The following is a 24,492-nucleotide window of genomic DNA, read 5'->3' as shown; positions in this document are numbered from 1 at the left end:
AATAAATGATTTTATTTTTTATAAATGTAACTTTTACATAAACTTCGTTTTCTAATATACATTCATGTATAAGTTTGAGGTTCATATAAAAAATTTGAAATTGGAATAAAAAGTTTGAGGAAAATTTTATTTTGATATTTGAATGTAAAGTAAAAAATTACATATTTAGAAAAATAGATATTTCTTTAAAAGAAATCAATAATAATAGATAATGTTAATCAATCACAATTTTCATTGTAATTGAATCAATTAATTAATAGCATTGCGGATAAAAGCTATTAATTAATTGATTATTTATTAAATATATTATTATAAATAAAAATATTCGATTATATATATATAAAATTTTTTATATTATTTAATTATTGTTTACTGAATTTATTTAAATTTATTAAATTATTATTTTATCGTTATTATTATTTTTTAAAATAATTTAAAATGATTTATATTATGTAAATTACCAGAAAAGGATCAATTCAATTTATTTCAAATAAGGAAATTTAATTCTAAATTCGAACAACTTGAGGATTGAATTGTTTTCTGAAATAAATTACATTCGAAATTCGAGGTTTCAGTATACTAAAATCTAGAATGTTTCCATGTATTTATTGTACAATACTATCATTTGACAAAATAAATTTCGTTTTTCCTGTAAGTTCAATCTATTGGTAATTGCAATTAAATTAGATATTAATTTTTTCCCTATTTTTACTGTGTTAAAAATATCTGAAATTTCGAGATATAATTGAATATTGAATACATTTAATGGATTAGAAAAATTGTAATTATTTTATTCAAATTGTTTGCAACAGGTTTAAACAGAAGATTAATGTTCTTTTAATATTAATAAATTTTGTAATAAGTAAAAAATAAAAAGAAAAGTATGAATAATAAAGCATTGCTTACTCTTATCTTTTATATAATTATAGAAGTTTTATAAATTTCAAATTAAAATTATACCTTTACAAATTTTTTAATATAAATAATTTAATACATTTCTTTATAAAGATTACTCCACAATCCATCATATTTACATGTACAATAAAATTTCATTAATATCAAAATTTTTTAAATCAATCTTTTTCATAAAACAATGTATCATGATTTTTCCAACCGACTATAAATTTTCTCTTCGTTTAAGATAAAAATTTTCATTTTCGAAAGAATGTAAGCCGTGCAAATGGAGAAAGAAGATCACAGGACGGAATAAGTTTCAGAATCTCCATTCGTGTAAATGCGAAACTTTCTACGAGTATTTTTGCCGGCCAGAAGAATAGGTTCTCTCTCCCGAAAGAATCAGTTTTTTCCGTGAGCATATTTAATATCGGTGGTTAACTTCACTGTCGTAAATTGCATTTTTTCGCAATAACCGCGAAACTTCGCGGTATCTTTAATGATCGAATTAAATTTCGCAAATTTTTCTCTAAACTCTTATCTCTTCTACTCCCTTCCCCTCCATTTTCCTCGTGCAACCGGATTCTCCGTGGTTACCTTAATAGAATTAACCACTCGTTCATAGCTGATATTTTAGTCGTTTTTCGTCCAAAAGGATTACGTTATAACGTATTAAGGCATCCCTTGTTCCCTTGGATATCGATTCTCTGCAAGACCATCGACCTTTCTCTCTATTTCTCTATTCCTTTAATTTTCGTTTCTTGCATCTTAAAAAATAAATAAAATAGTTATAAAACAGAATAGATAAAAGTTTCATAAAAGATTTGAAATTTTTAATGAATATCGTTTTTGCTTTTTGTTTTTTTTTTTTTAGAATAAATGAATGAATTGTATTTAAATTTTTTCAAAATTTATGAAAACTTTTTGATTTTAATTAAAAGGTAAAAAATATATGAAACCTCCAATATTATATAATATATTTCATATAAGTTTTTTTATTTAGAAGTGAAGAATGTGTGGAATTTTAAATATTACAATATATCTCGCAGAATGAAAAAAATTGCTAAAGAGATAATGGGAAATTAATTTTCAAATTATTCAGATCGTTGATTATAAAAATATTTCATTCAATACAATATAATTTGAAAGAATATTTAAAAAGAGATAAACAAAGATAAGAAACATGAAATCGGTTTAACAATTAGATAAAATTATAATGATCTGAAGAAAAATTAATTATTAATATATAAATAGTTTGAATAAAATTTTTCTAAATTTGTGATAAGATAATAGTTCGTCTATTCTATTTATAGAACAAATTCTTTCATAATATTTTCCGTAGTTTTAATATTTTATATAACCGAAATTATTTAACAGATTTCTAATATAATTCATGTGGAATTCAAATGAAACTGTTAAAATTTTCATTGGTTATGAAATAATAAATCTTAGAAATAATAGTATGTTTTCGATTAATTTTTTGAAATTACAAAAGATTTAAGATTCAAATTTTGCAATTATTCAAATATCCAGGAGATATTTTATTCTTATTTCTAATATAATTTGATTAAAACTGGAAATTATTAAAACTTTCAATTATTTAATTACTTATATTTCCATTATAGTAAATTTTCAATTACAATTATAATTGAATAGTTTATTTTATAAGTAGAAAAAATTGAAATTTTACAATTATATTAAAAATACTGATTTTTACTTTTAATATAATTCCACTAGAAATAGAATTGAATAAAATTATTAAAAGTTATCTTTCAATTGATTATGAAATAATAATTTTTCAATTAGTGAATATTATTTAATAGCAAAATATTGGAGATTGAAGCTTTGGAGTTATCCAATAGAAATATTAATTTTTAATTTTAATATGAATTTATTGAAGCTGAAATCGAATAATATTTTTAAAGCTTTAAATTAATTAAAAAATATGATTAATCATTTTCCATTACTTATTCAATATTAAGAATAATCGAAATGTCAGAATTAAATTTCAATATTATTACTCCATAACTGTTCATTTCATTTATCTCATTTCTTAAATCTCAATTTTCAAACATTTATAATCATCAACTAACATAAATAACAATTATAGAAAATTACCATGCTGTCATACTATTATATAGGAAACAATTAAAAAGCGAAGATGGTTTTTTAAAAAGGACACATCTAAGCATGTCCAAAAAATACCTCGCGCATATATGTATATATAAAATAAGAAAGCTTCTATTTTTGTTTCTATAATTTCATTTTCCGTTGATTCCCCTTCATCCCCACTCTCTCCCATTCCTGACCCCGATTTTATTGCATCACCTGCTCTTCTCGTATCATTTCCTCTCTCACACTCGTGTCCCTTTCTGCGTTCCATCCTATTTCTCGCCATCCCATTTGTACCTTGTGCTTCTCCTCCCCACTCTTTCCCTCCCCCCTCCGCTTGTCATGCTCTCTGTTATTTAATCGAGCCTCCTCCCTCCGTCCTTTGTCCCATCACCGATAACTCACGGCCCTCCGCCGTTCTTTTCCACTTTTTCATCCTTGCGCTGTCCCTAATTCCCTTCTCAACCGGTTAAATCCTCCTCGGTCGTTCCCTCGGGATCCCAGTCGATCCGCGTCTCCAGTGCCGCCATCTGATAATAACGCGGCAGCCGGAAATAGAGAGCACTCTCCTCCTCCTCCAGCTGATCCCTTTTGTTTCACCCCTTCTCGCCGTGATTCAACCTTTTCCTCCTTTCGATCGCGACCTCCCTTTATGCCAGACACCGGTAAAAAATAATTGCGAGCCAAAAGCGGCGGAGATTCACGGCCGGTTTTTTTGCGACGAACCGCGTTTCGTGTACCCTTTTGTCTTCGATTGCCGCCCGATGACAGCGCCGCTTTGTCATACGCCCGCTGGTATCTCGTTACCGAGTTGCCGCCATTTCGAATTTTTGTGAAAATTACGTGGGGCGTGGCGGAGCGACGAAAGTTTTTTTCGTTCACACTATTTTGCAAGGAAATTTTGATCAATCTAGAAATTTTGATTTTGATGAAGGTTTAATGAAGTGATATTTTTTGATGATAGGAAATTTGCATTGCCTCCGTTGATTCGTTCGAATTTTATAAAAATTGTATACAATATAAAGATCGACGAAATGTTTAAAATATTTTCCAAGGGAATTTAGATTAATTCAGAAATTTTGATTTTGATGACAGTTTATATATATATATATGTATATATGTATATAAAATATGTTGGATCATATATGTATAATATTTTTAATACAAAATTTCTTGAAAAATTGAAATCAATTCTTAATTTTTTTCAATTCACAATAGAATTATTATTGAATTCTGAACATTTTATGATTTAATAAATAATTTATGTTTTAAAAAAAGTATTTATTGTAAATTTAAGCATTGATTTCATTTCGTTTAAAAAAAAACTGCTCATATTCTGATCTACGTAAATAATAAAAATTATAATTTTTTGTAAATTTAAAAAAAATTTGTTGAGATTTGTTTTAAAATCATTTTATAGAGAAAAGTTTCTTTCTCATTTCAAGTTCTAAAAAATTAACGTACGATTTTTTTCTATTATATTCCACTTTAAATAAAAAACCACCAGCATTGGAATATATAGATAAATTGCACTATGAAATTTATTCCTTATAAGCGTATTTAATGTGTGCTTTAAGATTAGATTAAATGCTTAACGTGTATTTAGTATATGTGATTAATATATACTTTGCGTATTTAAATATAAATGAAGTTATTAAGAACTGATAAAGCGTCGAGAAAATAATATTCATTTTTAAGGATATTAAATATACTAAGTACACGCTAAATGTATTAACTATGCACATGTTAGACGTATATTACCATATATTAAATATACAATACATGTATAAGGCATATGTATAAGTCGAAAATGCAACTCATCGTAACGTATTTTTAAGTTATTCTAAGCGGCACATTTTTCATTTAAAGTGTGATAAAATGACAAGAAAAAATCGTATGTCAATTTCTTGAATATTATCATAAAAAAAACATTTTTCTTTATAAAATGATCTTAGAAGATATCTTGAGAAAAAATTGTTAAACTCTCTCATTTGAACTTTTTCTTGTTTAATATGAAAATATCATATAATTTCTCTTTACGATATTATAACAATTTAAATATCAACAATTTTTTATAAACATCGATTCATTATTATATTATGAAAAATATAATTTCATAAAAATTAATATTTTTTGATATAATTACATTATTCCATTCATGCCAAAATAAAAGTATACATATCTGATCAATCGATTTATTATTATAAAAAATATTATGATTAAGAAAAAATAAAAAAATATACATTATATTAAAAATATTCAGAAAATTTCAGAAAAATTCACAATTTTTTATATAATTAAAACATTCTATTCCTGTCATCTTTTCCTCACTTGAGAATATACTTAATCAACCATATATATATCATATCTATATTACAAGAAATATAATTTCAGAAAGTTTACAATTTTTTATATAATTTCAATATTTCATTCATGTCTTTTTCTTCCTTACAGATGTACTTTCAGATGTATTTATGAGAGTATACATCTAATCGATTATATTTACATATAATAAGAAATATTACTTTAAAGAAGATTCACGATTCTTGAATATATAATTACAAGTTCCACTTGTATCATTCCTTTTCCTTACAAACGAGACATGTACATACCTAATCGACCGATCTCCCTCGACAGAAAGTACAGTCAAGGATTAGCGCTGAGCGATCACCGATACCGGATATCGATCCTCGAATTTCCGCGGAGGAATAAGCCGGAGGATCGAGCTGATCGGAACGGCTCGTGCCTCGGATAAAAAGGAAAGAACGGATGTATCTCGCATGGACGCACTAGTTGGTCCCAATTGGATGCAGCCATACGTCGCGTCGGCTGGCTTCATTAAAAGCTTCTCGCTGGCGCGGTGAAAAAAAATTTTTTTCTCTCTTTCCTTTTTTTTTTTCTTTTGTCGCTACCGCCGCAACCGCACTGGCGGCAACTCGACGCGAGCCGAGGACATTGTTAATTAGAAGTGTGCGAGGAGAAGGGTGTGCGGGAGTGGCGATGAGCGAAAAACGAGGAGAGCAAAAGAAAATGTCGCGATACGACCTTTTTAAAAGAGGCCACGCTTCAACTTACGCACAGTAAACTTGTGATGAAACTTGAATAGTGTAAATCATTCCAAAGAGCGGGGGAATGTTGACACAACTGTTGGAAGGGAAGGATGTTAGTGAATAAAGAAGTTAGGAATGGAATTGAGTTTACTAACTAGAACTAGGCTTGTAGCATCAAAAGATTTATTTTAAATGATTGTATTGTGTATAAATGATTGTAATTAAAATGATGAAATGAAAATAAATTGATATGTATATATATACACACAATTATATCTCTATCTGAATCAAATTACAATATTAACTTTGTTATGTTTTCAATAATCATTAAACAAAAAAAATAAAATCATTTGGACAAATAGGTTTAATTGTTGCAATACATATATTGTTATAAAAAGATTGAGATAAGATAAGGATATTGATAATGAAATGTGATTATTATATAAAAAGAAAATATTTTATTATCACAATTTTATAACTTATTCTTATAATTCGTGACATAAATATGAGCTGAGAATTATAATGAAAATATAAATTGTCTTTGTATATATTTTATATTCTTCAGTTTTAATATATTAATTTTTAATTGTATCTAATATGTATAATATATAATATATACATTTAAATAAATATATATATATATCTTATATTCATTTATATCAAGAAAGTTAAAGTTATGATTTATTTTCTATTGATCGAATTATTGAGTAATATTTTATTAATATTTAATAATTTATAGAGCACTAAAAAGTTTTATCTCGTTTAACCAGTATTGATTTTATCTTCTTAAAATGATATTTCGATTAAAAAAAATTACTTTATATATGAAATTATATATAACATATATAAAAATAATAAAAATTTAAAATAACTTTTAAATCTTTAAATATATAAAATGTTCAAATTTTATTTCTTGTTATAAAAAATATTTCGATATGAAATTATGAAAAAATACCACTATAACTTTAAAAATTGATTTCCTTACTTTGTCAAAAAAAAAAAAATTGTACGTTTTATGCATGTTATATATATATTTTCTTTAAAATAACTTTCTTTTAAAATTTTTTATGATTCTTTTTTGTAAAATAATATTCCAATTATGTATACTGTATGTTAATATATATTCGATTCTAGAAGTCGAAATAAATACAAAAATTGATATAATATAAAAAAATATCGTTTAAGGCTTATTTAAGTTACAAACAATTAAAGCTTGCGTCAGATAAAACAAATAGAATGAAATAATTTTATTTTTATTGCATCACTCCCTGTGTCTCTCTCATTTAACTTGAATTATTTCTAACTTGATAAATAAGTCTTAATCGATATTTTTATATACTGATTTTGTTTGTGTTTGTTTTTATTTCTATAAACGAATGTTCCACGAATATATTAACATCTTATATACGCTAAGGTTTTGAGTTCGATTCGAGACAAAAGTTTTTCCGCGATTTTCTATGCCAAATAGACCAATACTTTTTCACGCGGTTGAGTAATGCTCTCTCAGGTAAAGTTCATAAATAAATGTATATACCCGAGTATTCTCGGTAAATATAACGGCGCTTTTCTCCGGGGATCTTTGGATCGGAAACGAACGATAGAAAGATGGATCGGTTTTGCGTTTTTTGGCGGTGATCGTGCACTCGAATTATTCATACGCCACGTACACTAGACGTGTATACAAGACGTACAAAAAGGAGAAGTTTAATCGGAAATTTTAATCGAATATTAAAATTTTCAATTTTTGAAGAAACAGTAATTTTTTGCGTATTCTGTCTTGAGGAAACAATTATTAAACAATAGTATGAAATATGTGGAAAGAGTGTACAAAGAATTTTTTATATTTTCTGAGAAATATAAAGAAGTTTCAAACAAAACATGTTTTACTTTGAAAGAGTTACAATTGCAGTAAATTTCAAGCATGTTTCAAGCAATTATTTCTTTTAAAGAAATAAAGTCTAAGATTTAATGAAATTTAATATAATTAATTTTTCAAATAATTTCGTAATTAATTTTTCTCTTATTGTTAAAAAATAATGTAAAAACAACTTCATTTTTTTTATATTTATTATATATTATATAATTTTTCAAATAATTTCGTAATTAATTTTCCTCTTATTGTTAAAAAAATAATGTAAAAACAACTTCGTTTTTTTTATATTTATTCAAGTTTCAATTTTTTAAATAATATTAAGAAAATAATTATAATTTTTTTAGATTTTATTTTTGTATTTATTAAAACATATACATTTCTTCAAAAGTTCCTTATCTAAATACAGTTGTATAAACTGAATCTTTAAAATGTTAAGATCTTTAGAATAACTAAGAAGAAATAGATTTAAAAGTTGAAAATGCTGTAAAAATCTCTTATTTATAAAAATTAATAGTTTCATTTATATCATAAGCTCTATTTATCTATTAACTTAGATTCTCATATAAATTTATAATAATATTGATAAATAATATTGTTTTGAAAGCTTACAATCATTTTTAATTACAAAGAATTAATTTAAAATTAAAATTAACTCATAGTTACAGTTTATAATAAAGAATTAAATAATCTTAATGAATGAATGATCAATAAATAAATTGCAAAAAATTGTTCTTGTTCATTATAATCTCGTTTATCACAACAAAATATTAATTATATTAAAAAATATTATAATATTAAAAAATATAATTTAATATATTAATATTATTAATTATATTAAAATATTATAATATTTTATATAAAAAAATATTTAAAAAAATGAATAATATAATTACCATATTGTTTTAAATTAAAATCAATAAATTTCATTTTATTGATTTCAAAATTCCTCAAACGCTTATTGAAAATATTTAAAATCACATTAATTAATCAATAAAGCATTTTAACTAAAAAAAAACATTTTTTTAAAAAAGAAATTAAAAACTTTAAAATTTTTAAAATTTTAAAAAAAGAAAAATAAGTATAAGACATATAATTAATGTTAATATAATAACTATATTCTTTTTGAACTTTTAAAATTTGAAATTTTAAAATTTATGAGATAACTTAATATTTTAATGTTCAAGAACGAATTGCATTGTTCAAATTCCTATCGCGAGAACCGAGAAAAAGAGAAAAGTATAAATGCCACTAACAATTCCAATATTCAAAATTGTTCTTTTCTAAGATTGGAATCAGCCATGCAGCTATAATACCATTCTGTAATATTTGGATTTCCAGGCATAAGAATGAGATAATATACTAAAGAAAGAGAGAGAAAGAGAGAGAAAATGATATTCCTAATAATATTAATACCTGAAATCATTTGCGCCCAACAGCTTTTCCAACCACGTTCCAGCTATCGTCAGCATTGAAATCTCTATAAATACAACGGAGAGAGACGAAACACGGAATTTCATCGTCCGTAATAATTTTAACCACGGATATCATCTATGGAAAATCCTAATGATTACACTGCATGTCACCATTCAAAACCATATGTATACTATAGAAAGAAAAACAAGAATTATAAAGAAAATATGAAAAAGTATAATTAAAAAATATTCATATTTTTTTTTTACGTTTTTACGTTTTTCTAGTTGTTAGTAATAAGTTATTGTTGAATTTATTAGAACTATCGATCTAGCATTTTATTTAAATATATAATAAACGAATGATTAAAAGTAAAGTAATATTATAAAGAATAATTAAGTATATATAATTTCTGGTTGAATAAAATTAAATATGAATTTTATAAAATAAAAAATTGTATCTAAATATTAAAAACAAAGAATTTCGAACACGTCAATTTGATTGATTTGATAACTATATGTTATATATTAAATATGAAAAAAAGAGGATAAATAAAAAATAAAAAAATAGAGATAGATGATTAGAGAAGAATTTAAAATAGAAATTTATATATTTACAATTGTTATTTAAAAGTTGACAATTTTAAATTATATAAGTTTCTCAAGAAAAATCAAAGATTATAAAAGATTATAAATATTAAAACAAATAAAATTAATATTAATAGATTTTGATTTTCTATTTCTAATCTTTGAAATATTTATTTTTTATGAATTGTAATGATTTTGATATTCTTTTAATTTATACAAAATTAAATTTATATATTTTAACTTATTCTTCATTTGTTATCTATCAATTATGTATAGCATTTTATTATATTCATATACATTTATTAATTTTTCATAAGTAGAAAACATAATACATAGATTATAATGATTAAAATGATAGTATTTTAGAATACCTCGTCGTGAAACATGCAATACAATAAAGTAACGATATTTTTTTAATAATGCTTATCAGATCATGTATTAAATGTTTGATTAAAAATAAATTGTATATATATTTCAAAAATAATACAATTACAATACAATAAATAAATAATTTACATAGAATAAATTAATAAATTAAGAAGAATAAATTTAAGAATAAATTAGATAAATCTAAAAATTTATTCCTTTTGTTAGTTTTATTTTAATAATTGACATTGTATCCACGAAGGTTGTCTAAAATTTTATTAAGCCATGTTGCATGAAAGAACTGTCGTAATTTTTACATCGTGTTCTATCGAAATCATATTTTCAAATATATTCCATATTATTGTTGACTGTATATTATATTTTCAATCTCGTTACTTTTCAAACGTGTTGTATGAAACTAGTGACGAAGCGACATAAAATATGATATCATGCAAAATCGGTAATTTTGATGAAATATCACTGGATAGAAATTGTAAGTGAACTCGATGAAAATTCGAGGCAAGGAATCGATTAGGGAAGTGAAACGATCGAGGTATTTTGCGTACGATTCGATAGGAGTACTGGTTTTACTCTCGCTCCCATTCTGAAGTAATCGTAAATGCATGTCGATTGTGAGTAATTCTGCGATTGAAAATGTTTTCCATCGAAAGAGAGAGAGAGAGAGAGAGAGAGAGAGAGAGAGAGAGAGAATCACACGTCTTATGATTGGGGAGAGGTATAACAGTGATCGATTAAATGTTTTTAATTTTCAAGATTTCCATCAATTTCTGAAATTTAATTTTTTGAAAACACATATTTTAATTGTTTTTAGAAACTATTATATAAAATACGTATCATAAAATATAAGAGAAACAGTTTTTCCTATCTAATTTATAAGAAATAATGCTTCCTCTTTCTTATAAACTAATGAAAATCGAATAAGAATTCTCGAAACATCTGATTTCTCAGATTCAAACTGAAAAGGCAATATGGCAAATAGATTCGAATTCTAAGTCAATCGAATAGTGTTATTTCGTGTATTTTTGTATGTTTGAGATATTTGTTATATAATTTATCAATTTTATCTTTTAAGACTTATTTATCTAAATTCAATATACAGCATATTAATATATTTGTAAGAAATTTTTTGAAGAGCAAAATAAATAAAAAAATTGGTATAAAAAAATGTTTTGATTAAAATTTATTTATTGGAAGCAATTAAAATTTACGTTAAACAGAACGAGACACAGATACAGTGAGACAGTTCTATTTTTGCCACGCATCTCTTTATCTAACGTAAACTTCAATTAACTTGATAAATATACTTCAGCTGAAATCTTTTTAATTAGTCTTTAAAATTGACTTTCTAAATATGGTCTCTCAATATAAGCTATTTAATTACTTGTTTATTCACATGTATACAAGATATATTTAAAATTACTATTTTCATTATTATTGTTATTATTATTATTATTATTATTATTATTACTAACAGCGACAGTATTTGAATGATTTCAAAATATGTGTATTATTAAGTTTTTCGTAGATAGGTACATAGATGTCATATGAAGGCCAACTTTGTTTTTTCAAATGGAATGTTTTTTCATACATTTTTTAACGTATTATTTGACAGTTCGACATTTTCTATAAAAAAGTACCGATTTAAAGTTAAAAGTATACTCAAAAGTCATTAATTTAAGAAATATTTATAATTAATTTAAGAAATATTTTAATTTCAGCTTATTATAATTTCATAAAATTTATTATATAAAAGGCAAAGGAAAAAAAAAACAGTGTTTTATCTTGTATAAACGTTAAATAAGAATAATGACAAAAATCAAATCGATGAATTTCAAGTAAGATGTACTATAATATAAAATTTAGTGTATAAAATTTGAAATGTTAAAATCATTTTAAATAAAGAAAACATAGCTGAATTCAATTGCTTGAAACATTCTATATACGGATATTATTCAATCGAATCGTTCTTTGTCTCGATTTAAAGTATGTTTCGAGTATCCTTGATATCGTTCCTTGTTTAATTTCAAAGGCGAACAATGTCGGTTTGCTTGTATTTATATTACTATTCTTCGAGAAATGCATTCTCGAATGCATTATGGTATCTTCTGGAAAGAAGCCATGCTTTCGCGAAAAGTCACGAGGCGGATCAATATCCGACTTTATTCCGAAGTTTTAAGTTCTTTGTCTCGTTCCCATTCCCCCGAGTGGATAGAGTTCCAGAAGCACGCCGAGTTGAAAGATTCGAATGCACAAAGGTTGGAGGAAATTGCGGGAAGACATATGCGCAGTAAGTTTGAAAGGGGACGTGTGACCCAAAAACCGAGGCTCATTAGGAGTGGCAGATCCTGAACGAAGAAATCTCTGGCTGGCCAAGAGAATTTACCAGGTTTGATTAAAATGTTTCCAGAATTTTTATTTGTGAAGAAAATTTTGCAAGAAAATTGTGCAAGAAAATATTTCAGACATTGCTTTATCCTTTAATATTTCATTTTCAGAATTTTTATTAAAATTAACATTTTCTTTATTTTTTAATTTATTCAGAATTATAAATTAATGTTCTCTTGTTATTAGAATTTTCTTTTTCCAAGTGAAGCGTTAAAATAATCTCGAATAATTATGAGAATAAAAAAGTTCATAAATTTTCAATCATGGTTGAGAAAGTTTACAGAAAAATCATACTTTTGAATCACAAATTTAAAAAATTATTTTTAGAATTAAATAAAATTAAATATTTAATTAAATATATTAATAATTAAAAGATGATTAATTCAAGATGGATCAATAATCAATATAAATCTCTTACAAATACGTACTTATCAATATAGTATAATTCAAAATTTCTATCCAATATGACATATTTATGACAATTTATATTTTTTTTAATCTTCGATTCATTTCTAAATCGCCATTTTTTATATTATCGTAATATTTATAATTTTGTTTATCTTTGGAAACACAAAGAAGTCAAAAGTTTATATATTATTATAATGGAGCATTCTATATATTGTTATAATATTGTTTGACGAAAATTATTGCAAATTATGCGGTAAAAATGTTTCGTGGTTAAAAGGGATAAAAGCAAAATCTTTGAACGAGTTGAAAATTACATCAAAGTGTTTCAAAAATGTTTTAAAAATTAAAAAAGGAACTGGCATGTGCTATATTCTATAGAAAATTGCATCGAAAATGATTATATCAATATTAACAATGAGACGAATGAATATAAATTAATAAACAATGAATAAATGAAATAAATATAATTTCAAGTTCATAAAACGTCAAATTGACATTTGTGGTATTTTTACAACAATTACTTCACCGCTTTAAAACCATGAAGTGGAAAAAGAAGGAAAAAAAGAAAGATAGAGGAAAAGGAAGCGTAAAATTGATTTAGAAGCGTGAAAATGGTGCAAAAGAGTAGCTCTTCCAACGAATGTAACGTGCGGATCGCTCAAAAGGAAGGTGGTTTCTCGGCTCGAAAATCCTGTCCACGACAAGGGGCTCGACGTGGGGCGCGTTTCAACGCGCGCGAGCGTACTTTTTGTCAAGAAACTTTGCTCCGGGAAAGCGAGATTGTCCTTTTAAAATGAGAATGTTCTATCCTTGAATCCATCCTTCCTTATCATTGCTTTATCATTTAGATCATTATCAAAGCTTGGTTGAAAATCGTCCACAAGACCATCGTCTTTGATCCTTGCAGTGAATTTCGTATGCGATACAAGTGGACGAGATCTACATGTATCATTTTATAATGCGAAAAGTTTCTTGAATGAAGTGTTGTATCGATGTGATGCGAAGTTCATTGTTAGTCAAGTTTGAGATTCATTGTATGCGAACAGTCCTTGCAGTGCATTGTTTTGTCGACGTAATATTGTCTATAGCTTAACACGAAATGACTTTAACTCATAGATATATATATATATATATATATATACTATTTTTGAACTTACAAGCGAACTTACAATGAAATATTGCAATGATTAAAGAGAAAATTGTCAAAGTTTTTGAAAGGAACTGTGTTCATTTCTTGTATTTTTATTGATGTTAATCTTTGATCAATTTATTTTAATAAATTAATTACGATCTAATAATGTAATTTATAATATTTAATATCCAAAAGTATTTTTGATTCATATTTTTTAATTTTTTCAAAACTTGGATTATTATAAAATATTTATAAAAATATAATTTTTAAAATATAAAGTTTAATATATAAATATCTCTGACATTCAGTCAATTATATAAAACAAAACAAACGTAAACATCGTTATATGAAAATGTTGGTTGATTATTTATTTATTATAAGTTATAAGCAATTAAAGGAAACGAGAAGCGAAATTAACACTTGCATTTTTATATTTATTATAAAGCTTAAATTAATATTGATGATTGAATCTATCACGTTTTCTAAATTATATCTTTATATTATATTGATTTGATCAAATTATAATATTGATTTAAATAATTCAACATTTGAAGGTTATGTTTATGTATAAATAGATATATATGTAGATATATCAATTATTTATAATTGTTGCAATCTATTATAAGTATATATAAGTATAAGTATATATAAGTATATAAGTATATATATTATAAATAACTAAAATATGAAATTTCCATTTCTCTCTCAAAGAAGTTCTTTTGAAACAATCTAATATAATTTATTTTATTTTTATAATATTTACTTGATAATACAAAAGACTTTTCTTAATTTATTATAATAATTATATTATTATTATATATATAATATATATTATAAGTAAGTATTATATTAAGTATATATTAATTATTAAAGCTGAAATATGAATTGAGATGTATATGAATTACTTTACTAAATTTCATATTGATATTTCTCGCAATTGGTATTTCACTCAGTTATATTTATAAAAGTATATAAATATGGTATAAGAAAAAATAAAATATGATAAAAAGAAATAGTCTAATAATGTATTATTTGATGCATATAGAAATCATCTTATTATTCTACATTAAAGAAAATTAAAAATATTAAAATAGAATAAAATATAAATATATTTATATATATAATATATATTTATATTATATATATTAGAAAAATATTAAAATTTATTATCTCTTTCCTTGTTTTTCATATACTAAAATTTGAAAATTTAAAATATCTTCTAAACCAATCAATTATAGACATAAATACATGAATATATTTACAAAAAATAAAAGAACTTATTTAACAATTACATTCATCAATATATACTTAAACATAATTGTATTAAACACAAGTTATAACATGATGTCCATAAAAAAATAAGGCCTTCTAGTCGTATTTTCTTTCTTTGGACATAGATATGTACGAATTGAAAAATGTGCAAAAACAACAAACCGTGACAAACGAGATTTCGTGTGAGGTCAAAGCAGAAATAAGGAGAGGGAGGGGGGCAGAGCCCCAAAGCGGCACCACAAACTGCGAGCGAAGAAAAGTCGGAAATGGATTCCTCAGGAGTGCGCAAATGAGGGTAGACTACGATATAATATTACGAATCTCTCGTGAACTCGGCTAAATTCAATAGGAAATCCGACTTGGAATAGCATAAGCCATCTCTCTCTCTCTTTCTCTCTCTCTCTCTCTCTCTCTCTCTCTCTCTCATTCTTCCTTCGTATCCCAAGTCTGTCTTCTATAATCACGCATAACACATGTATATACCATATATACGTTATATATATATGTATTATATATAAAATGGTATATGTAGGATGAAAGAGTAGGTATATGTAGGATGGAAGAGTAGGGTAGAAACATTGTGTCTAATTGCATCCGTTGCCGTTTTTGTTTTAGGACCACTCGACGGATGAGTAACGAAGCGTGGCCCGCTCTCAAGGTACGGACACAGCCTCTTTTCTTGTCTCTAACGAACCGTTGCGAAATTTGTATTCCAGCTTACTTGCATGTACAACGCAGGTAAAACGCGTCGTCTCTCTTTGTTTTCTTCGTTTCTCGACCTCCTTTTTTTCTTATGTAGATGTCTTTAGTTTTATATTTCTTTCTTCCATGTATCTTTCATTTTCTTGTTGAAAGAGATAGAGCTTGATGATCGTATGCTGATTTGAGATTTAATGATAGAACTAGATAAATTGTGCGTGAAGTGAATTCAAATATTGATAGACTAGATTTCCTTTGTAGATTGTATTATTATTTGTTTCTATACTCAATATTGATTGTAGTTGTTAACCATTATTTTATAATTTAAAATAAATTCTGCTAAATCATTTAATAACAAATAGTGTTTCTAAATCATTAATAATATAACATGTAAATATTAATTACATGTTTAATTCTAATTGTTGTGTATTGTTTCTAACATCGACTTCTAGAATTTAATTATTACATTGGAATCTACATTTTAAAGTAAGTTTAAAGCTAACAATAACAACAAATAATATTCTCAAGTCATTCATCCAAATAATAACTGAATCATACATGTAGTTTGATGATTAAATAAGAATATGTTGCAAATGTAATTGATTTTGAATTTTTTGTGATAAAATGATATTTTTAAATTGTCTTGAATTTAAATACGATAGATTTGAATCTTGGATGAATATCGAATATTGATCGAATGAATTTAAATTCATCTTTAAAAAATTAAAAAATTTCTTAATAAAAATTCTTCATTCATTTAAAGTTAATTTTTCGTTTCTCCTAAAGATAATCATTATAATATATAATTTTATCTGTTTTGTAAAATACCAATTATTTTTTCAATTTTTTTTTATAAAAAATGATTTAATTGTAAATTTTACTATTTTGAAAAACATAAATCGAATTCATGTGAAAAATTTTTTCGAAAAAGAAGTAAGTTTTCTTCGTAAAAAATAAATATTTTTCAAAAATTATTTGTATAAATTTAAAAATCTTTCAAAACAATAGAATTTTTATATAAATTATTTTTTAATACTTTTTCTTGTTTACGATTTATAAGTATTTAAATAAAAATTCTTCCATAAAAATCCAATTTCTTTTTTAAATTAAAAAGAGTACAAAATAGCAAAATTTTTAATGCAATAATTACACAATGTTTCATTAAAATCTTTCTTCAAATATTTTGAACTTGACGTTATCACTACAAAATCCTTTCATAAATTATTAGATTCTTTAATCTCATTTATTTTTAAAACTATTGATTAAATGACCATTTATTTAATTATAAAAATAATGTTTTTAATATCAGAACAAAACATTTCTTTATCGACGCGCATAATTGTAATTATTTATTCTCTCCTGTCTCTAATTAGGATAATTACAATAATTGTTCCAAAACTGACATTGCATTACATTTGCATGTCGTTTGTCGTTTGATTGATCCAGCGAGGATACTTATCTCAGTTTATTCGCGTACGCCGTTTAAACAAATTATCATTAAATTTGAGTAATTACAAACATATACAGAATGAAATACAAAATAGAAGAAGAATGGAACGAAACATAGGCAAAATTTTTTTTTCGCTATTTAAAATTTTTAATAGCAAACAAGCACTTTTTTGAATTTGATCAATAAATTTTTTTTTGAGATGCTGTATTTAAATTAAAAAATTATTTTCATTGATTTTGTGAATTTTTGATCAATAATTTATAATAATTTAATTTTCGTTTTCAAAAAATGATATTTCTTCTTTTTTAATGAAATTTAAAGTAGATTTGATATAGAAAGAGAAAACTTTTATTTCACAAAAATTTTTAATTTTAATTTTGATTAAGAATTTTTGATTAAGAATTTTTATCAAATTATTTATTAATTATATATTAATTATTTATTATTCAAAACATCATTTTATATTCTACATATTTATATACATATACAAATTTCGAAACAATAATAAATTACTACATATAAAACTAATAATATTAATACTAATAAAGAAAATACAATATTGAATAAAACTGATACTAATGAATTACGGAATTAAATAAAAAAGATATTGTGATTGGTAATATAATAGATATAATATAACTATTAAATATACGTATACATATACATTTATAAATATACATATATAAAAATATGTGTTTAAAGTAATAAAAAACTTATTCCATTCCAAAAATTAATTTAATAGAAATTATTTTTCATACATTAATCTGAAACATTACAGTTAAATTAATTTCATTATTTGAAAACAATCATAATTTTTAATTTTTTTATTTTTGTTTCTTTCTCTATCATGCAATTTTTCGCGCATTTATATTTTCCAATTTATATATAGAAATATCATTAAAGAATGTTTTAGCATTAAAGGACGATTAATGAAAATTTACAATTACGCGAGATAAAATTAAACAATATTGAATTGAACTCTGATTTCCACAGTCGGCCATCTATAAAATGTTTTTCACTCGCAGAAATACGAGAATTTGCAAATTGATATCGTTCTCTGTCTCGCATTAGTCAATTTTTGTTTTAATCGTGGAAACACAATGCACGCGCTAAACAATTATTATAGACGAGCTCGCTCATTCGAATTAAATTCTTGGATATTTCTCATTAATTGATGACCGCAGATTTCCATTTAATTTCCCGCAAATTTCAACGGGATTGATGTGCATTCAGGGGAGAGATGGGGGTACAATAAAAGACCTTATTGTCAATGAAGGATAGAATTGGATTTGTTCGATTTATGAATTTACGGTAGAATGAATATTTTTGAAAAAGACCTTTCCAAACATTGAAAATTGGAATATAATTTTTGAATATATTTTTTGAATATAAAAAAAATTGTTAAATTATTATATAAACACATGCAATAGAGGTTTAATTATATTGGTAATATCACGTAGAAATATTTGGCATGAATATAATAAAAATTTAAAGAATGATTCTTTCAATTAAAATAAGAATTAATTACCAAAATCAAGAATTATTTTTGTTTGAAGCTTTGTTTTTTAATTATTGACTATTAAAATCGATTAAAAAATTGATTGTTCGTATTTAGCAATATTTAAAAAAAAAGATTAAAGACACAATTTTTTTATTCTTGATTTTCTCGTTTTATTTTAGCTTAAAGAATTATCTTTTTATTCTTTCAGTATTTGTAATTCAATATTCTATATCTATGAAAATCTGTTGATTATTATAATTGATTGATAATATATATCAATGCAACAATGAGAATGTAAAATGAGATTTCTCTTTTTATTAATGATATTATATTCCTTTTCTTTCACAATTTTTTTTCCGACGAATCTTTTTGAAATTAACATACTGCATTTTTTTTAGAAAAATATTGTTACTTATAATTTAAAATGAATTTAATTGAATATGTTCTTAGCGACAAAATATTAATATTATAAACAATTCTATAAACAGTATAATAATATACATATATATTTAATAATTAATGAAAACAAAACTAAAAATTATTTTAAACTAAAATATTTATCTAAAATAGAAAAAGTAACACGAATTTCACGTTATTAAGTTATCCATTTAATAACGAGTGCCAATATTTCTACTTAAATTGCTGAAACATTCGAGTGGCTTGTATAATCGAGATTGAAAACTTTTTATATTCTCCGTCTTTTAAAAGTTTTCTCGTTTCATCGCCATGAAGCGTTAAACGAGAGAAATTTAAATAAATTTTTGCGAAAAGAAGCAAATTTTCTTCAACAAATATCGATAATATTTATTTATTAAAGGAAACTCGGGTGACTAGTTTATAAGTACTTGTTATAAACTGTTATAAACGATATTTCTTGCAATTGTGCGATATATATATATATTCGCCGTCAATTTCTGTAATCGAAAATCGATGATTCGTTCCTTGATTCCTTAACGTGCTTTTAATATGGCTTGTTTTTGTTCATTAAAGAGGAGGATTGCGCGCGCAATTTTATCGAAACGAACTGCGTCGACGCAATAATTAAGGAAGCTTAATGGAAATTGGAATGGATTTAATTCGAAGAACGAAATTCGTAACTATTTCGAATCGACGCCGCGGTCTTTAATTATTCTTCGACTCTTTATGACATTTATCGATAGCTGGAAGAATGTAATTCGATTGAGATTTTAAGTTCGAGATTTCAATGCGAAGTATACAGTAGTAGTCGCAATTTCTGCTCCTTTAATTATCTCCATCTATTTCTGGAATTATAATTTTTGAGAAATAAATATCGTAATATATTATGTTATGCCAGTATATATTTATGCAAAAGATTTCTATTTTTTGAAGTTGATAAATTTTGTTGAATTTAATATATGAAGAGTTAGGAAAGCGTAAATAGAAGAGTATTGTTTTTACAGTAATGCTCGATTCTGGATCGCACTTTTTTTTCTGTTATGTATCTAAGTTATTTTTTTTAATTTCTAGAAATTAAAATTTCATTTTTTGAGACACCCATATAACTTTAAAAATTGAAATTAACATAAATACTTTATTCTATCTCATTATACATATATAAACTACGAATATTTATGTAAAAACAAATTTTTATTAACACGATTAAAAAATAGAGTTTGAATAGAGATTTAACTTTTTTTTTTAAATGACACGTATTATGCGTTAGCAATAATTATATGATATTATAGAAATATTAAAAGTTGGCTAAAAAGAAAAAAAGCAGCTGAAGAAAAAAAGAACAGTTGAAGAAAAAAAGAGTCAAAATATGCGATTATATTATATAATTATTTTAATTATTCGTTTTATTTTTTTATTATTGTATTTTATTATTAATGCAATAAATTTTATTAAAACAAAATATGAATATACTATATCTTTTCATATATTATATGTATTCTATAGATTTGATATATTCAAATTTTTCGATATAAATTTTTAAGTATAAATATGAGCATATTTTTACTTATAAGAAATATTTTTCACGAATTGAAATACGAAATCGAGAAAGAAATTTCCTTAAAACATCTATTTTTCCTATATAACTAATGTCTTCCAGTCTTGTTACAATTAAGCGGGCACTATTTCATTCATAGACGTTTTTATTCACCAAAATACAACGATTATAAATAATTATTAAAACCTAGAATATAAATTTATTATGTTAAATTTAGTATAAAAATTTATAAAAATTTAGTATTTGTTGGAAATTCAAAACATTGAAATATTTTGCAACAATATTTTGAATATTTTTTTCCATTGCTTTTTAATTTATTAAGAATTAAAAAATAAAGTTGTTTATCAATATTTATTAAAACGTTTATTAAAATAAATGTAAATGCCATCAAAAACATTTTTTAAAAACTATTGGATTATTAATGTAATAAAATGTATTTATTCAATAAAATATTTCCGATATATTGAATAGTGAAAATTTTTGAAATATTCAATATAAATAAATGTGATAATAAATATTATATATCATATATCACAATAATCTATTACATAAAAACAGAAAAGACATTTTCGTGATTTAATCAAATTTTTATTTTTATGATATTATTATAAACATTTCTATAAATAGTATAACAATATACACATATATTTAATAATTAACGAAAACAAAACTAAAAATTGTCTTAAAGTAAAATATTTATCTAAAATAGAAAGAGTAACACGAATTTCACGTTAATAATACAAATTTTTAAAATTTTGTGACATTATTCCAAAAATCATCTAAAAAAAAAAAAAAGAAACGATAAAAAAAAATATTTTTGACAAATTTTCTTTTCTAATTATAATTTTAAAAATAATAATATATTATGTGACATCTTACAAAATGATAGGAAGTTAATAAATTAGTTTCAGAAAAATCTAAAACATTTAATATTAGATAAAATAGATACAAATAATGCAATATCGAATATCAAATAATGTAATAATATAATATCAAATAGTACAATATTAAATATTAAGAATATTTAGAATATTTTTATATTTTTAAGATTCAAAATGAGTTTGTATTACATCTATTATGATATTGGTTTAGATTACGTTATAACCCCAAGGCGGTTGTCAATCAATTAATGAGTTTAAGTTTGATTTAGCTTGTGTTATAACAAGTTAATGTATTTGATCGAATTTAATTTTAATCAAACCCAAATTCATTTAAATATTAACTAACTATCTTACAGTAATAATCAAATTAAAAATATATCTAGATTTAATACATAACCTAAACTTAATTTAGATTTAAAAATCTAAGTCAAACTTTTAAAAAATATATAACGTTAAAATACTTTTGCTTGTACATTTCTAAAAAATTTTTTCAAAATACTAACGATTTATTTCAAGATCAATATTGCATGATCAAGATCATAATTTAATTATAAGAAAAAAAAAGTTGGTTCGTTATAATTCTTAAGAAAGATGATTTATGAATGAAAAACATGATTTTAATTATAATTTATATAAAAGTACAATAAAAGTACAATAAAATTATATCTTTGTTTCTTGTTACGTTTTTTTTACAATCTTCTTAATATCTTCATGATATTATATGTTATGCCTATGCCTAGATTCTCATATCCTATAAATAATTATTATATTGATTTTTTTGCACATTATAAATGTTTTTAAATCAATATAAAAGCAGATAACTAAATAATATTGTTATATTTTATTATTCAATGGAGTAACTTTATAACAAATGATATTACAACAACAAAAGATATAGTAAAGTTTTTCACATCAAATTAAAATGTTATAATGAACAAACAGGGGAAATATAAAATTTTATATAAATTAAATTTATATATATTGTTTGTTTTATTTGTTATTAAATTTATCCTATTTTGTATAAAATCATGTATTTAATAGTATGCTGTAATATATACAAATATAATAGTATATCAATGTGTATTATAACCAATAAATATTATAGTAATGAACAATGTTTTATAACAATTAAATCATTATATTTCACTCACAAACAATAGTAAATATTCTATAATTACAAAACCGATCTATGGCGTAAAAGGTCCATCTCATTTTTGAAAAAAAATACCTTGATATTCGACAAAATCAATAATCCTGTATCATATATTTATGATAAATGCAACAGTAAAAGTTTCTTATTTTTCCTTTCTTTTCAATAAAATTCTTCTTAATCATTTCTTCTATTTTCCTGTTTAAAATAAAATCAATCAATATAATATAGATTAAAAAAAGTTGATACAGAATGATAAATATAAAAATAAAAAAAAAATAAAAGAGATAAATAAAAATTTTTCGTTTGAGAAAAATTACTTTATTTTTGAGTAGCTTGATTGTTTTTTAAGTGATTATTTTTAAATTGGATACAAATAAATTATTAATAATAACTTATTCTATATGTGAAAATGTTAATAAAAAATGTATAATTTTGCAATTTGAAAATTAAATTTAAAAATTTGTCGATTAAATAACTGAGAGAGAAAAATAAGCAAAAAATGTAGACTAAAATTTTATCATTCAAGTTTTTTTTTTAAAAGTCGAAATAAAAAGATCAAACATATATAATTAAAAAATCGTATAATCAATGAATTTTCAAATTTGATTGTATCTTTTTGCTTATTTTCACATTTGAAATAATTTTCTATTAATGTTCATTCATATGCTATTGGAAAGTATCTATTAATTTTACTTATATTTAAAAAATTCTCAAACTTGATTTGCTCGAAAACAAAGTCTTTCTCTTCTATTCTTGATTTTCGTCTTATTTCGAAAACCATAAAATTTTCCTGGCATTACGAATTGAATGAAATTTGAACTAATAATAGAAAACGCTATCAATAACAGCCCGATAGAAAAAGAGTCGCAATGCTGTCAATATCTGGAAACGAAAGAATTTCTCGTTCGTATCTCGAACTTTTAACAAAAAGAAAAAAAAAACAAACTCCTTTCGATCCACATCGCAAAACTAAGAATCAATTTTATCTCTGTTCGATAACTCCAAAAGTCTCGGCCTCCATTCTTTCGTAGTTATAAAATATTTATCACAGCTCGATATTTCTATTCATGTTAAAAATATCACGGTGACGTTCGTGGGTCGCCATCACTCAAATTGAAATGTGATCGTTATCTTTCCTGACACGAAACTTTCAATTGGAGAATGAAATAGCATCGTGGATCAAAGATCGAAAAGTCGAATTCTCGTGCTCGTTCGATCCCGAACGTGAACCACAGATTGGAAACTGGGACACATAGGGAAAACGTCCACGATCGAGAAACTCGAGGGCTTTCTCTAACGAACAGTGTCGAACAGGTTTTGCTTTTC

General features: G+C 23.9%; 1 long non-coding RNA gene across 1 annotated transcript in view; it reads left to right on the top strand.

Moving 5' to 3' along the window:
* The window catches only part of LOC108003189 (uncharacterized), a 435,498-nt gene that overhangs the window by 315,397 nt on the left and 95,609 nt on the right, over positions 1-24,492 (top strand). The window contains exon 3 of the long non-coding RNA XR_009831824.1: positions 16,126-16,168. This is a non-coding gene — a long non-coding RNA (uncharacterized LOC108003189). The remainder of the gene's footprint in view (positions 1-16,125; positions 16,169-24,492) is intronic.

The sequence above is a fragment of the Apis cerana genome, linkage group LG11 (genome assembly GCF_029169275.1).
Source record: "Apis cerana isolate GH-2021 linkage group LG11, AcerK_1.0, whole genome shotgun sequence".
In the NCBI taxonomy this organism is placed as follows: domain Eukaryota; kingdom Metazoa; phylum Arthropoda; class Insecta; order Hymenoptera; family Apidae; genus Apis; species Apis cerana.
The sequence above is the reverse complement of the archived record's forward strand: the minus strand, read 5'-3'. Positions and strand labels throughout refer to the sequence as shown.